The sequence below is a fragment of the Lynx canadensis genome, chromosome X (assembly GCF_007474595.2).
Source record: "Lynx canadensis isolate LIC74 chromosome X, mLynCan4.pri.v2, whole genome shotgun sequence".
NCBI classification, from domain to species: domain Eukaryota; kingdom Metazoa; phylum Chordata; class Mammalia; order Carnivora; family Felidae; genus Lynx; species Lynx canadensis.
In genome coordinates this window covers 41019729-41035774 of record NC_044321.2, presented here as the reverse complement: position 1 = coordinate 41035774, position 16046 = coordinate 41019729, and the positions used below count along the sequence as shown (strand labels likewise).

At 43.5% G+C, this 16046-nt stretch overlaps 1 non-coding gene across 1 annotated transcript; it reads right to left on the bottom strand.

Annotated features, from left to right (window-relative positions):
- Nucleotides 1-15369: 15369 nt before the first annotated feature.
- On the bottom strand, nt 15370-15442 carry TRNAE-CUC. Its single transcript has one exon. It is a non-coding gene; the product is annotated as a tRNA-Glu (tRNA).
- Between the last annotated feature and the right edge of the window lie 604 nt (nt 15443-16046).

Sequence of the window (16046 nt, the reverse complement as noted above, 5' to 3'; positions counted from 1 at the left end):
AGTCAGGCGCTCAACCGTTCAACTGACAGAGCCACCCAGGTGCCCCTAGCCATGGACTCTTGATTTCAGTTCAGGTCATGATCTCTTCATATGATTGAGTCCCCCTGTGGTGGGGCTATCGCTCTCTGACTGGGATTCTCTCTCCCTCTCTCTCTGCCCCTCCTCTGCTCTTGCCTGCGTGCGTGCACAAGCATCCACATACACTCTCTCCCTCTATCAAAAAAAAAAAAATAGGGGCGCCTGGGTGATTCACTCAGGCATCCAACTCTTGGTTTTGGCTCAGGTCATGATTACATGGTTCATGGGTCTGAGCTCTGTGTCGTGCTCCATGCTGACAGCAGGGAGCCTGCTTGGGATTCTTTCTCTCCCTCTCTCTGCCCCTCCCCCGCTCTCTCTCTCTCAAAATCAATAAGTAAACATTAAAAATAACAATAAAATAAACATTAAAAAGACTTTCTTAAATGTACTATTAGAAAAATTCAGGGGTACCTGGGTGGCTCAGTCGGTTGAGTGTCCAAGTTCGGCTCAGGTCATGATCTCTCGGTCTGTGAGTTCGAGCCCTGCGTGGGGCTCTGTGCTGACAGCTCAGAGCCTGGAGACTGTTTCAGATTCTGTGTCTCCCTCTCTCTGACCCTCCCCCGCTCATGCTCTGTCTCTCTCTCTCTCTCTCTGTCAAAAATAAATAAACATAAAAAAATTTTTTTAAAAAGAAAAATTCAGAAAGTATAATAAAGTACAAGAGAGAAATAAAGATCATTGATATTCTCACTAAAAAAAAAGAAAAAAGAAAGAAGAATTTTGAGTTCCCATGGGAAATGGCACTTCGTAATTCTGAAGAGCAATATGGGGACAGTTAGGCCCTAGGACATTTAAGATCCTTCCTGTAACCCATCATCGCCTCATGCTTCATTGTCACGGTCTGCCTTTCTACATCTCTCCCTCACTTCCTCGCTTTCTTCACGCTAGTTATTTTCTATTTTAAAGCTGTTGGGGTGCCTGGGTGGCTCAGTCAGTTAAGCGTCTGACTCTTGGTTTTGGCTCAGGTCATGATCTCACAGTTTGTGGGTTCGAGCCCCACATCAGGATTCACACTGACAGGAGCCTGCTTGGGATTCTCTCTCCCTCTCTCTCTCTGCCCCTTCCCCTCTTGTTCTCTCTCTCTCTCTCTCTCAAAATAAAAAAGTAATAAAAATTAAAAAAAATTAAATATTAGGGTGGCTCAGTCGGTTAAGCATCCAATTTCGGCTCAGGTCATGATCTCGCAGTCAGTGACTTCGAGCCCCCCATCGGGCTCTGTGCTGACAGCTCAGAGCCTGGAGCCTGTTTCGGATTCTGTGTCTCCCTCTCTCTCTGCCTTGACCCAGCTCACGCTGTGTTCTCTCTGTCTCTCAAAAATGAATAAACATTTAAAAATTTTTTGAATAAATAAATAAAAATAAAATATTTTTAAAAAAGCTGTTAAAGCTCTCAAAACCAGCAATTGCTATAAATGGTACCAAGTGTTTCCTACAATGTAGGCCCTCTAGTGGCATTATTGAAAGATTTCAACAGAGACTTGTACTAAAAATTTATAAATATATGTATATATATATTTTTTAAATGTTCATTTATTTTAGAGAGAGAGAGAGAGAAACAGAGGCAGAGAGAGAGGCAGAAAAAGAGTCCCAAGCAGGCTCTGCACTGTCAGCGTAGAACCCAACACGGGGCTCGAACTCACAAACCATGAGGTCGTGAGTAAGATGCTTAACCGACTGAGCCAACCAAGCATCCCCAAATTTATATTTTTTAATATATATTTATATTGCACTAAATACGTATCATTTATATTGAATTTATAATGTACTAAAATTACATTTCAAGAAGATGCAAATATTTTATTCTGATATAAAATGTTTCTATTCAGATTAAAACAAATTTTTTTTAATGTTTCTTTATCTTTCAGAGAGAGAGAGATAGAGCATGAGCAGGGGAGGGGCGGCAAGAGAGGGAGACACAGAATCGGAAGCAGGCTCCAGGCTCTGAGCTGTCAGCACAAAGCCAGATGCGGGGCTCAAACTCTTGAACAGCAAGATCATGACCTGAGCCTAAGTTGGATGCTAAACCGACTGAGCCACCCAGGAGCCCCAAAATGTTTCTATTCAGATTAATTTTAAGTTTTATGTGACACAAAAGAAAAAAAAACAAGGGGCACCTGGGAGGCTCAGTCGGTTAAGCACCTGACTTCGGCTCAGGTCATGATCTCGCGGTTCGCGACCACAAGCCCCACATCAGGCTCTGTGCTGACAACTCAGCCTGGAGCTTGCTTCCAATTCGATCTCCCTCTTTCTCTGCCCCTCCCCCACTCACGCTCTGTCTTCTGTCGCTCAAAAATAAACATTGAAAAAAAATTTTAGAAAAAGAAACGAAAAAGGCCAGGATGGTGAAAGACATTTTTATCATTAATATGAGGGTTATCGCTTAAGGATTTTAAGTCATCTCTACACTCAACGTGGGGCTCGAACTCACAACCCTGATATCAAGAGTCACATGCTCTACCGACTGAGACAGCCAGGTGCCCCTCAATATGAAGTTTTAATTCAGATAAAATCCTTACATTTCTAGAGCACTAATTTTTTTTTCACAATTAGGAGACAGATTTTCATGCTGAATCCAAGAGTCTCTGTGCCTTAGGATTTGTACATACTAAAAAAAATCTAAACTGGGTTAATGGATTTTTTTCCATTTACATCTTCGTTCAAAAGGCACACATTTCACAGTAGGCTGAAGCTTTGCAGCTTGAGGTGCAATCTAGACACATAATATTAACTATATCATACACAGAAGTTTGTTGAAACCATATACCTTGCAGCCAAAGACTCATCCATCTGACCAGATAGTCACAATGTTTGTCATTTCCTTTAAAATCTGACAGCGTAGGCTACAAGGTAGAAAGGTGATATTGCAGATCGGGTTTTCTAATACGCAGGCCCTGCAATGGAGTTTAGTGTTCAGACTGTTTATTCGGGAATGTTCTTGGCATCAGTGCACATGGAAGCAATGGGGGAGAGGCCAGATTGGACAAAAGGGCAAGTCGAGATATTATGTGCAGTCCTTTGGACAGCCTTGGCTGATCATGTAGGAAAGCTCTGGATGGAGGGTGGCCAATCAGAGATTTCCAGAGCTGGGCTGAAGATAGCCAGGCCTTTCTACCTCCTCATCAGTCAGTGACTGGGTGTGGACCGAGAGAGAGCATGGCCTCGTGCTAGGTGTCCCTCTGCAACTGTGGCCACCCTTGCAAGGGCTGGTGGCTAAAGATTATGCTCCCAGCGCTCCCAGCAGCTGGGGCCACAAGTTATTGCTTAAAGGAACATCTAGACGCCACATCAGAGTATCCACTGTTAGGTGAGTTGGGGATTTTTTTCTAGCTTTATTGAGGTATAATTGACCATAAAAATCATATATATTTAAAATGTACAATATAATGATTTGATATACCTATACATTATGACATGATTACCACAATGAAGCTATTGGACATATCCAACACCTTCCATAATTATCATCTTTTTGTAGTGAGAACACTTCAGATTTATTCTTTTAGCAAATTTCAGGTATATAATACAGTATTATTAACCATAATCAGCATGCTGTATGTTACATCCGCAGAAATTATTCATCTTATAACTGAAAGTGTGTACCTTTGGACCAACATAGGTGGGTTGATTTAACATTTTTTTAATGTTTATTTAGTTTTGAGAGAGAGAGAGCACAAGCAGAGGAGGGGCAGAGAAAGAGGGAGACACAGTATCTGAAGCAGGCTCCAGGCTCTGAGCTGTCAGCACAGAGCCCGACGCAGGGCTCGATCTCGCCATGAGATCATGACCTGAGCTGAAGCCAGACACTTAACTGACTGAGCCACGCAGCACCCCTGAAATAGGTGTACAGGATTTTAACATATTCTGTCACAATATAAATAAAATGATAATGGAATAAAAGTGTTTACATTTAAAATGATTTGCTTCAGGGGCGCCTGGGTGGCGCAGTCGGTTAAACGTCCGACTTCAGCCAGGTCACGATCTCGCGGTCCGTGAGTTCGAGCCCCGCGTCAGGCTCTGGGCTGATGGCTCAGAGCCTGGAGCCTGTTTCCGATTCTGTGTCTCCCTCTCTCTCTGCCCCTCCCCCGTTCATGCTCTGTCTCTCTCTGTCCCAAAAATAAATAAACGTTGAAAAAAAAATTTAAAATGATTTGCTTCAAAAATACTCAATATTGGGGTGCCTGGGTGGCTCAGCTGGTTAAGCGTCCAACTCTTGATTTTGGATCAGGTCACAACCTCATGGCTCATGGGTTTGAGCCCCACATCAGGCTCTGCACTGTCAGTGTGGAGCCTGCTTGGGATTCTCTCTCTCCCTCTCTCTCTGCTCCTCCCCTGCTTGTGCTCTCTCTCTCTCTCTCAAAAATAAACTTAAAAAAATAAAAAAATTTTAAAAAAGGAAAATAATACTCAATATTAACTGTTAAAAGGAAAATGTAAGTTATAATTGACAAACCATAAATGAAAAACTTTAAAATGCAGACAAATCTTGGTTTTTAAATGTTATTCCCCGTTAGAAGGAATCGGGGCAGGGAAAACACATGAACTTGGAACACATTTTTGTGCAATTAAGTAAGGATGTGCTCACTGATGGAGACATGTCAAAAGGACACAAAAGCCAGCTTGCAGGGGCTTCCACTGGCCAAAAATAGGATCATTTGAGTATCAAAATAAATGCTTAGTAACAGATTATAACCATTTTTAATAAGAATCCATGAACCCGTACTCATAATAAGTGCATACACACACATGTACAACATACAGGCACAAATGGATAAATAAGGGTGCTATGTTAGTTTGTTTGGGCTGCGATTACAAAATACCACAGAACGGGTGGCTTAGAAACAACAGAAATTTATTTCTCACACTTCTAGAAGCAGGAAGTCTAAGATCAGGGTGCCTGTATGGCGCGGTTCTGGTGAAGGCCTTCTTCCAGGATGCAAACTACCAACTTATCACTGTCTTCACTTGGTAGAAGGGGAGAGGGAGCTATCTGGGTCGCTTGTATCCCATTCATGAGGGCTCCACCATCAGGACCTAATCCCTTCCCAAAGGCCCCACCTTCTAACACCGTCACCTTGGTTATTAGATTTTCAACATAGGAATTTTGGAAGGATGCAAACTTTTTAATCTATACCAGGTGCCTTACAGTAGAATACAATTAGTAAATGTAGAAAAAAAATTGATAAGAATTAGAAAATCACCACTTTCAGGGGCTCCTGGGTGGCTCAGTTGGTTAAGCATTCAACTTCGGCTCAGGTCATGATCTCACAGCTTGTGGGTTCAAGCCCCGAGTCAGGCTCTGTGCTGACAGCTCAGAGCCTACAACCTGCTTCAGATTCTCTGTATCCCTCTCTCTCTGCCCCTCCCCTATTTGTGTGCTCTCTCACGCTCTCTCTCCCCAAAATAAATAAATAAACATTTTAAAAAAGAAAATCTCCGCTTTCAATCATTCTTAATTTAGGCAAGAGTAATCAACGAATATTAACTGGTTGGGAGGGGTTTGAGTCTACAAAATATCCTATTCATCATAAAAGTGTCTATGTACTATTCTTGCAAGTTTTCTGTTAAATTTAAAATCATTTCCGAGTAGGGGCACCTGGGTGGCTCAGTCGATTAAGCTTCCGACTTCGGCTCAGGTCATGATTTCATCGTGAGTTGGAGCCCTGCATCGGGCTCTCAGCTCTCAGTGGAGAGCCTGATTCATTCAGATCCTCTGTCTCCCTCTCTGCCCCTCCCCTGCTCGCACTCTGTCTGTCTGTCTCAAAAATAAATAAAACATTTAAAAGTAAACAAATAAAATCATTTCGAAATAAACATTTAAAAATGTAAAATAAAATATGATGGGAAAGAGGAAATACCCTGGCTTGAAACTAGAGAATGTTTACAAACCTACTTAATCTTTAAGTACAGTCCACTTCTGCATACAGGGGACTTCCATGTCAGCAGATTTGGCTCAGGGGTTTCCTGGCCTTCCTTCCTGGTCCCCACAGTTAAGCGGAAAACCTGGTGTCTGGAAGAGTCTGATGAAGGCGCCCATCCAGGGGTCCTGAGGATGGGACTGCCCCACAGGCAGAAGCCAGTTGTGGTGGGGGGATGAGAAGTTCTCCATGAAAAATACTTGAAGAACTAAGGAAAGAAGGGGCCTTAGCCAAGTGACAGCTGGGGTTGGGGAGACAAAGATCTACCAGACGGAATGAAAATAGTAACCATGCTAGTTTCCTAATGAGAAGGGCTTGTGATCTAGATTAGGCAGGAAAACCTATTGGGGGTGGGGGTGGGGAGGAAGTTTATGGAATGAAAAATGCCTGGTACATAAAAGTAATCTCTCAATATTTGTGGAATAAACACACAAATGACCCTTTAATTCAAAATATACTTGAATGACAGAAAGTCATCACAGACAGTTTTTTCCTCCTTGAAATCAAGATAAAATTTGTTTCTGGAAGAGTGATCCGTGCCTTCTTCACATAAGTCGATTCTTCCACTTTTTTTGCTGAAAGGATAAAAATGACAAATTAGATAAAGGTTAAATGGGTCATTCTCATGTATGTTACTTAACATTTTTTTTAATGTTTATTTATTTTTGAGAGAGAGACAGAGCCAGGGGAGGGGCAGAAAGAGAGAAGGAGACACAGAATCCAAAGCAGGCTCCAGGCTCTGAGCTGTCATCACAGAGCCTGATGTGGGGCTAGAACTCACAGACTGCGAGATCATGACCTGAGCCGAAGTCAGACAATTAGCCGACTGAGCCACCCAGGTGCCCCTACGTTATTTTATACTGTTCTAAAAATGCTTTTAATAAGTTTTTTAAAAAGTGGGTCTAAATGTTTTGAATCTTTTTGATAAGCATATATTTACTTCCTGTCTCTTGTTTTTTCTTTCTTCTGTATTTTCTTTTTGAAAGTGGAATATTCAAAACAAAATACATGTGCTACCATTAAAATCAGGAAAACAAAAGAATGTGGCAAAATCAGCCATCATCTCGACAGTAATAACCATCCTTTACCATTGTGATGTATTCCTTTTGAATGTATTTCTCCTAAGCGGTTGTATTACATGCCTGAACAGCTGTAAATGGAAACTGATAGCCCTGTGGGTGGAGTGTGGGAGGTTAGAAGCCCTCATTCCTGATTTCCATCCTAACTGGGTCTGCAGTGTCTCCTACATATGCCTGATTGTGGCTCAGAACACAGGGCCCTCTACCAGGCTATGTGCAAAATCCTGTCCACGGAATTTTCTGGAAGGAAACAGGCCACGGAGGGTGTAAGGGAAATTTTCTTATTTTGTTGTTGTTGTTTTTAATTTATTTTTGAGAGTGAAAGAGACAGAGTGCAAGCAGGGGAGGGGCAGAGAGAGAGAGAGACACAGAATCCGAAGCAGGCTCCAGGCTCTGAGCTGTCAGTACAGAGCCCGATGAGAGGCTCGAACCCACAACCCTGGGATCCAGACCTGAGCCAAAATCAGGAGCTGGACGCTCAACTGACTGAGCTACCCACGCGCCCTTATTTTTTAAAGTTAATAACTAAAATGGCACATCTTTATCATCGCTCTGGAAAGCAAAACTGACGAAATTTAAAGTGGGGTTCATGAGCAAATGGATAAGAAAGAATTCTTGAGCCGTTTTTGGTGCAAAAAGTGATTTTATTATATCACAGGGACAGGACCCCGCGGGCAGAAAGAGCTGCACTGCGGTTGTGAGGAGTGACTGATTGTGTACTTTTAAGTTTGTGGAGGGAGGGGGAAGAGTGATCAAGTAAGTCTCCAAGGAATTTTGATGCAAGGTTTTCAGCTGTTAAGATAAAGTTACTTTTAGTTGTTAATAAAATATAAACATTAAGGCACTAAGGCAGCCATGAGTTCCTCTAGGAAGGTCACGCTCTGCACATTTCCGGTGTCTCTCAGTGGGCTGCAAGCTGTGAGGAGATTTTAATTTAATCTACAATGCCTTTGTTTCCCTCATCAAAAACGATTCAATTTTCCAACATCCATAACTTTATTGTCTTCAGAATCTTAATTACTATTGTTTTTTTTTTTAATATTAAGATTCATGTCCACCTGGGAGTGGTGGAAAAAAAACTATATGTCCTGTGACTCAGCATTTTTTTTTCCAGAATCACTTATGTCCAGTCACACACTGGAACAGAGGATGTCACAAAAAAACATTGGATTAGGTGCTTTGAAACCCTTTGAAAAGAATCTCTAGGCATTATAAATATTGGTGTAGGCTTATTCTTTGCTTCTCCTATAACCTAGTCAGTTAAGATATTTACAAAAGAGAAGAATATGAAAGAGAATACATTCTCGATTTCAATATAATGAGATACTTATACACCCATTAAAACAAAGGCACTACTTTGGAAAGACACCATTATTTTATTGCCAAGTGAATAAAAATAAATTGCAAAGCAATAACCATTCACTGAACTCATTTCTGGTAAAAAAAATATGTTGGTATAAGAATAGCAAAATGTTCAGAAGCATACACAATTATATTTTTAGGAGGCTTAATTTGTCAGTTCTTTTTCTTTCATGACATCTGATTTGTCAGTTATATAAATATTCACCTTTGGGGTGCCTGGCTGGCTCAGTCGGTTGAGCATCCGACTTCGGCTCAGGTCATGATTTCATGATTCGTGAGTTCGAGCCCCACATGGGGCTCTGCGCTAACAGTGGGATTCTCTCTCTTTCCCTCTCTCTGTGCCCCTCCCCCATTTGTGTTTTTTCTCTCTCAAAATAAATAAATAAACTTAAAAAAAAGAACCTGGATTCAAACCTGAGTTTTAAAAACATATATTTGCCTTTGTTTTAATTTAATACTCCCAATGTCTTTTTTTTTTTCTTTAGGTTTGTCTGGGTTTGTATTGTATTGTTTTGTTTTTAGCATTTAAAGCTTCTATCCAGAAGGAATTTCTTGTGGCATAAGGAGTAAGATAGATAACGAATTTTTGTTTTTTCCCCAAATAACTACTAGATACCCTAGAAATATCTGAAACTTATCGGAATTTGTCAAAAATAGCATATAGAAAAAATAGTGAAAACTTTTAATCGAGGGAAAATCTCAGAACCCTTTAAATATCTTCAGTTTTAAAAGCAGTGAGACGTAGAGGAAGAAAATGCCATACAAGAAGCAATTAAACTAATCACCACCCAAACCAGAACCATGCCAGGGCATTAATTGAATAGGGGGAAGCCACAGCACCTGGAAATACATGCTATTTTGGCATTAAAGCTTCCAAGTTGGTAAGGGAGAAAAAGGCTTTCACTGTCTTCATCTTTAGTCTATAAGAGTTATTAAAAAAATTGGGGGGGGGGGGCGCACCTGGGTGGCTCAGTCGGTTAAGTGGCCGACTTAGGCTCAGGTCATGATCTCACAGTTCGTGGGTTCGAGCCCCTCGTCGGGCTCTGTGCTGACAGCTCAGAGCCTGGAGCCTGCTTCGGATTCTGTGTGTCCCCCTGTCTCTCTGCCCCTCCCCCACTCATACTGCCTCTCTCTCTCAAAAATAAATAAACATTAAACAAAATAAAAAACTTTTTTTGACATTTATTCAGTTTTAAAAGACAGAGAGACAGAGCGCGAGCAGGGGAGGGGCAGAGAGAGAGAGGGAGACACAGAATCCGAAGCGGGCTCCAGGCTCTTAGCCGTCAGCACAGGGTCCGACGTGGGGCTCGAACTCACCAACTGTGAGATCATAACCTGAGCCGAAGTTGGACACCTAACTGACTGAGCCACCCAGGTGCCCCAGTGTTTTTGTATTTTGGGGGTAAATACCCAGTAGTGTGATTGCGGGATGGTAGAGTAGTTCTGTTTTTAACTTTTTCAGGAAACTCCATACTCTTTTCCACAGTAGATGCACCAGTTTGCATGCCCAACAGTTCAGGAGGGGGTCCCTTTCTCCAGGTACTCGCTAACACCTGTTGTTTCTTGTGTGTTTGATCATAGCCATTCTGACAGGTGTGCGGTGATAGCTCTTTGTGGTTTCAGTATTAATTTCCCTAATGGACGATGGGGCTGAACATCTTGTGGCTTATTTGCCACTGCATATCCCATTCAGTGAAATGTCTCTTCATACCTTTTGCCCATTTTCTAATGGGATTGCTTGTTTTTTTTTATTGACTTTTGGGAGTTCTTTATTCTAGCATGTTGTTGTTTTTTTAAGTTTTTCTTACTGATTTATTTTGAGAGAGAGCACATGAGCATAAGTGTGAGTGGGGGAAGGGCAGAAAGAGAAGGAGAGAATCCTAAGCAGGCTTCGAACAGTCAGCACAGAGCCCGACGTGGGTCTCGATCTCACAAACCATGAGATCATGATTTGAGCCGAAACCAAGAGTTGGTAGCTTAACTAACTGAGCCACCCAAGTGCCCCTCTAGCATGGTATTTGGTCATGTTTTTAATCCACTCTGCCAATGTGTCTTAATTGATGAATTTAGATCATTTACATTTAAGATCATTATTGATATGTTAGAGTGTAAGTCTGCCATGCTAATGGGTTTTTTGTTTGTTTTCTCTGTTTCTGTTTTTTTTTTTAACGTTTATTTATTTTTGAGACAGAGAGAGACAGAGCATGAATGGGGGAGGGTCAGAGAGAGAAGGAGACACAGAATCTGAAACAGGCTCCTGGCTCTGAGCTGTCAGCACAGAGCCCGACGCAGGGCTCGAACTCACAGATCATGAGATCATGACCTGAGCCGAAGTCGGACGCTCAACTGACTGAGCCACCCAGGCGCCCCTGTTTTCTCTGTTTCTTATTCCTTTCTCTTTTCTTGCTTTCCTGTGGGGTCCTTGAAGATGTTTTAGGATTCCATCTTGACTTATTTATAGTGTTTTGAGTGTGGAGCTTTGTATAGATTTCTTAGTGGTTGCCTTCGGTAACCAGTAGATAATGTAACTTATCTATTGGTATCAGCATTTGCTACTTTGAATGAGGTCTAGAAACCTTACTTCCTTTACCCTTCCCACTTTTTAAATGTAATTTCTTAAATCTTTTCTCCACGTATATTTAACACCATATCAGATAAAGTAGACTTCAGAACAAAAAACAAAAACAAAAACAAAAAGAACCCAAAAAACAAAACAAAACAAAACAAAACTTTAGTAAAAACAAAGAGGGACATTGCATAATGATAAAAGGATCAACGTACCAGGAAGATGTAACAATCCTAAATGTGCAGGTACCAGACAAAAGAGCTTCAAAATACATAAACCAAAAACTGATGCACACCAGTCAGAATGACTAGTATCAAAAACACAAGAAATAATGAGTATTGCCATACGCTGTCAGTAGGAATGTAAATTGGTGCAGTCACTATGGAGAACAGTATGGAGGTTGTTTTTAAATATAAAAATAGAAATACCATACGGTCCAGTAGTTCCACTACTGGGTATTTACCCAAAGAAAACAAAAACACTAGTTCAAAAAGACACATGCACCCCTATGTTCGTTGCAGCGTTGTTTACAACAGCGAAGATGCAGAAGTCACCCAAGTGTGGGTCCATAGATGAATGGATAAAGCAGATGTGGTATATATACATACAATGGGATATTACTCAGCCATAAAAGAGAATGAAATCTTGCCGCTCACAAGATGGATGGACCCAGAGGGTATTATGCTAAGTAAAATACATCAGGCAGAGAAAACCAAATGCCATATGATTTCATTTATATGTGGCATCTAAAAAACTAAAACAAAATAAAACAACAACAAACAGAAACAGACTGATAAATACAAAGAAGAAATTGGTGGTGGCCAGAGGGGAGAAGGGATGGGGAGATGACTGAAATAGGTGAAGGGGATTAAGAGGTGCAAACCTCCAGTTATAAAATAAATAAGTCATGGGGATGAAAAAGGTACAGCCTAGGGAGCAGGGTCAACAATACTGTAATAATGTTACATGGTGACAGTAGCTATGCTTATTGTGGTGAGCACACTGCATAATGCATAGAATTGTCAAATCACGATGTCGTACACCTGAAACTAATATAACCCTGCATGTCAACTATACGTCAATAATGTTTTTTAAGTAGGCTTCATGCCCAGCGTGGAGCCCAACGAGGGGCCTGAACCCACAACCCTGAGATCGAGACCCGAGCTGACATCAACACTGGGACACTCAACCAACCAAGCCACCCACGCACGCCCTTCAATAATAATAATATTAAAAAAAAAAACCCTAATGGAGCTGAAAGGAGAAATAAACAGACGCACTGAGTTGAAGACTTCAACACCCACTCTTATCAATTGATAAAACCACTAAACAAAAACTCAGCAAATATATGGGAGATGCGACCCATCCAACACCACTTACACTGCCCGGAAACTCGTCTCCTCCCTCAGCAGGAAATGTGTCTCCAGCAAAATTAGAGCACAGGCTTGCATCATCTCCTCATCTCTGTGTGGGATTGTAAACTCACCTGCTTGCTGGGCCCTGCTGACCCGAGAAGTGAGGAGAATGTGCAATTCCGGATTAGATCCCCTCTCTCGCTGCCTGGTGTAATCTGTTCAAGTGAGTGGGGGTGAATTTTCCATTGGTACCCGGCTGCTGCGGGGCTGGTATTACCTAAAAAGTTTCCTGTTGTTAGTCCACCTGTATTTTGGCACCTTTGGCCAAGGGGAGCAGACTTTCCCCGTGGCTTTTTATTTTTTATTTTTCTTCGGCTCCTGTGGGCGGTTCTGGATGGGCCCCCATCCAGGGCTTACAGGTGGCAGTGAGGCAGCTGAGGAAATTCACTGCCCTGTTATTTCTCAAATCCTGGGGGTCCTTAGGAAGTTTGTTTTCTTTCCACCTTTCAGAACTTCCTGTTTGTTGTGCTACAGGAATCTTTAGTTGCAAGAGGGAGGGTTTGGGAGGAATGGGGCTACTCCAACTTGGTGTGAACTATAAGTCCGAATATTATTTATTTTGGTGCTTCAATTGATCAGATTTGACCCAGTGAGACCCCCTTCGGGTTGCCTCTCGTATCATTCTGATATGTCCCCAGCATCCTCTGAGCACTCCCTTACTTTCTGGTACAAGATGTTCCAAGCTCATCTTGTACTTTCCTGGCTCAGCCCTAGAAAAAGCGATTTCTTCAAAGAGCCCTGAATCTTCTCGTGGTGAGTGGTATTTAGAAGCCACTAATAAGGGGGGCTAGCAGATACCCCCCCTTTGTCCCCCTGGGGCTCCAACGCAGCTTTTCCAGACATAAGGTGTGTGAAGGCCGACAGTAAATACTCCTCTTCCAGCAGCTGAGGCCCCCAACGGCTCTCCATCGCCGGTCACCCTGGCATTGGTCGCTAAGGAGCTACGGTTTGGCTCTGGGAGCGAGCTTGCATTTGGCCAGCCCACGACAGAGCTGGAAGGTTCGAGAAAGATCTCAGGGTTGAAGCAATTAACTCCTTGGTTTGCTGGCGGGGGGGGGATTAGGTTATGCGATGAGCGAGTTTCGCCCGGTGGGGAGCTGGCGTTCTGCCAAGTCACTGCGGGCGTTCTGCCAAGTCGGCCCCCGTAATCTGACCTGGAGCACCCAGGCGCCCCCGCCTGGAACCCGCTCCTGCCCTGGGGCCATGTCGCCCCTCTAGCATCTCCCCTTTCTCTCCCTGCCTCTCACGTCTCCTTGGGCACCTCGGCGGGCTTTTCACATCCCACTCCAGCCCCTCCCTTCTAGGTCTCCCCCAGCCCTCCCTAGGTTCCCCGTCCCTTGGGGTCTGTGCGTGCCTCTGGTTGGTGCCGCCGCACAGGCTGCGCAGGCACCTGTGAACTTGGCGACAGGGGCGGGGCTTGTCGGGGGCTTCAGGAAGCTGCGCGGAGGGAGCGTTAACCCCTATCGCCCTAGTTAATGCGCAAGACAGTATTGATGACTTATGGAGTGCCCGCCACCACGTAAGCAGCAGATAAAAGTCCTGTCCGTTAAGACCTCACGAAATCTCATACAATAACCTGTATTTTCTTTTTTTTTTAAATGTTTGTTTTTGGGGGCGCCTGGGTGGCGCAGTCGGTTAAGCGTCCGACTTCAGCCAGGTCACGATCTCGCGGTCCGTGAGTTCGAGCCCCGCGTCAGGCTCTGGGCTGATGGCTCAGAGCCTGGAGCCTGTTTCAGATTCTGTGTCTCCCTCTCTCTCTGCCCCTCCCCCGTTCATGCTCTGTCTCTCTCTGTCCCAAAAATAAATAAACGTTGAAAAAAAAAATTAAATGTTTTTGAGAGAGAGATAGCCGGGGGTGGGGGGGTGGGGGGGGTGCAGAGAGACAGGAGGACAGAGGATCTGAACTGGGCTCTGCGCTGGCAGCAGATACCCGGATGCAGGGCTCGAACCCCCCCCCCCCCCCAAACCTGTGAGATCTTACGTGTAAGTCTTTAATCCATTTTGAGTTGATTTTCACGTATGGTGCTCACATACGCAAGGGACCTAATTCCATTCTTTTGCATGTGGCATTTATTTTGAAGTGAGGAGACAGGGGGCGCCTGGGTGGCTCAGTCGGTTAAGCGCCCAACTTCTGCTCAGGTCATGATCTTGTGGTTCATGGGTTCAAGCCCTGTGTTGGGCTCTGTGCTGACAGCTCAGAGCCTGGAGCCTGCTTCAGATTCTGTGTCTCCCTCTGCCCCTCCCCTGTTCACACTGTCTCTCTGTGTCTCTCAAAAATGAATAAGCATTAAAAAATTATTCTTTATTATATCTTAAAAAAAATTTTTTTTACATTTATTTCTTTTTGAGAGACAGAGAACAAGTGGGAGAGGGGCAGAGAGAGAACGAGACACAGAATCCGAAGCAGGCTCCAGGCCCTGAGCTGTCAGCACAGAGCCCAACTCAGGGCTCGAACCCACAAACCGCGAGATCATGACCGGAGCTGAAGTCGGACGCCCAACTGACTGAGCCACCCAGGCACGGCCCCCAAAAATTTTTTTTTAAAGAAGAATGTGTGGTTGTACTAGCTTTGGGGATGGCAGACAAGGTGGGGGAACAGGATAATGAGTTAGAGGACTTTTTTTTTTTTTTTAAGTAATCTGTACATCCAATGTAGGGCTCAAACTCACGACCCTGAGATCAAGAGTCACACGCTCCACCCAATGAGCCAGCCAGGCACCCCAAGTTAGAGGTCTTATAGCGTGACATTTGGCAAAGCTAGGAGAGCCTAAAATGCCTCAGATTAAGATCCGAACATTTGTGACAAAGCCTGATTAGGATGCGAAGAGGTGGAATCTCTGAGAAAGTGAGGAAAGAGAAGAGGAGGATGTTAAGTTTCATGAAGAAATGTACGAAATGCCTCATGCTTTCTGACCCCTTATACTGAGAAAAAAAGAAATTTTCAACTAGGCTCCACACCCAACATGGGACTTGAACTCATGACCCTGAGATCGAGAGTCACATGCTCTACCAACTGAGCCAACCAGGCGCCTAAGGAAAATTTTCCATAGCAATTACCTAAACACTCTGAGGAGAAAACTTGCATTCTTTCTCTGTCCTGGGAAGTTGTAAATTGTATCATGCCTTTGAAACATAAACACTCCAGGAAATAAATGAAACATTGACCAAAGAGACCAAAGGGGAAAAGGGGGAGGCTTTTAAAAAGACAGACTGCTGCACCAGTTCCCGTGCCCCAATTCTAGTCCACAGCCTCCATAAGATCACAAATATCAGTAAAAAGCTTTAGCTGTGTGAGTGGATACCTGATTCACAGTTTTGGGATAAAGGCTGAATGGGCAGAAAGTTGTGGAAGGTCTATGGAAAAGGTAGTCAAGCTAAGAGATTGGAATGGACTTACATAAGTGAAAAAGAGAAAAATAAGGGGGCTCTTGGGTGGCTCAGTAGGTTGAGCGTCCGACTTTGGCTCAGGTCATGATCTCCCAGTTCTTGGGTTCGAGCCCTGCATTGGGCTCTGTGCTGACAGCTCGGAGCCTGGAGCCTGCTTCGGATTCTGCGTCTCCCTCTCTCTCTCTGCCCCTCCCGCACTCACGTTCTGTCTCTGTCTCTTTCAAAAATAAAAAAAAACATTAAAA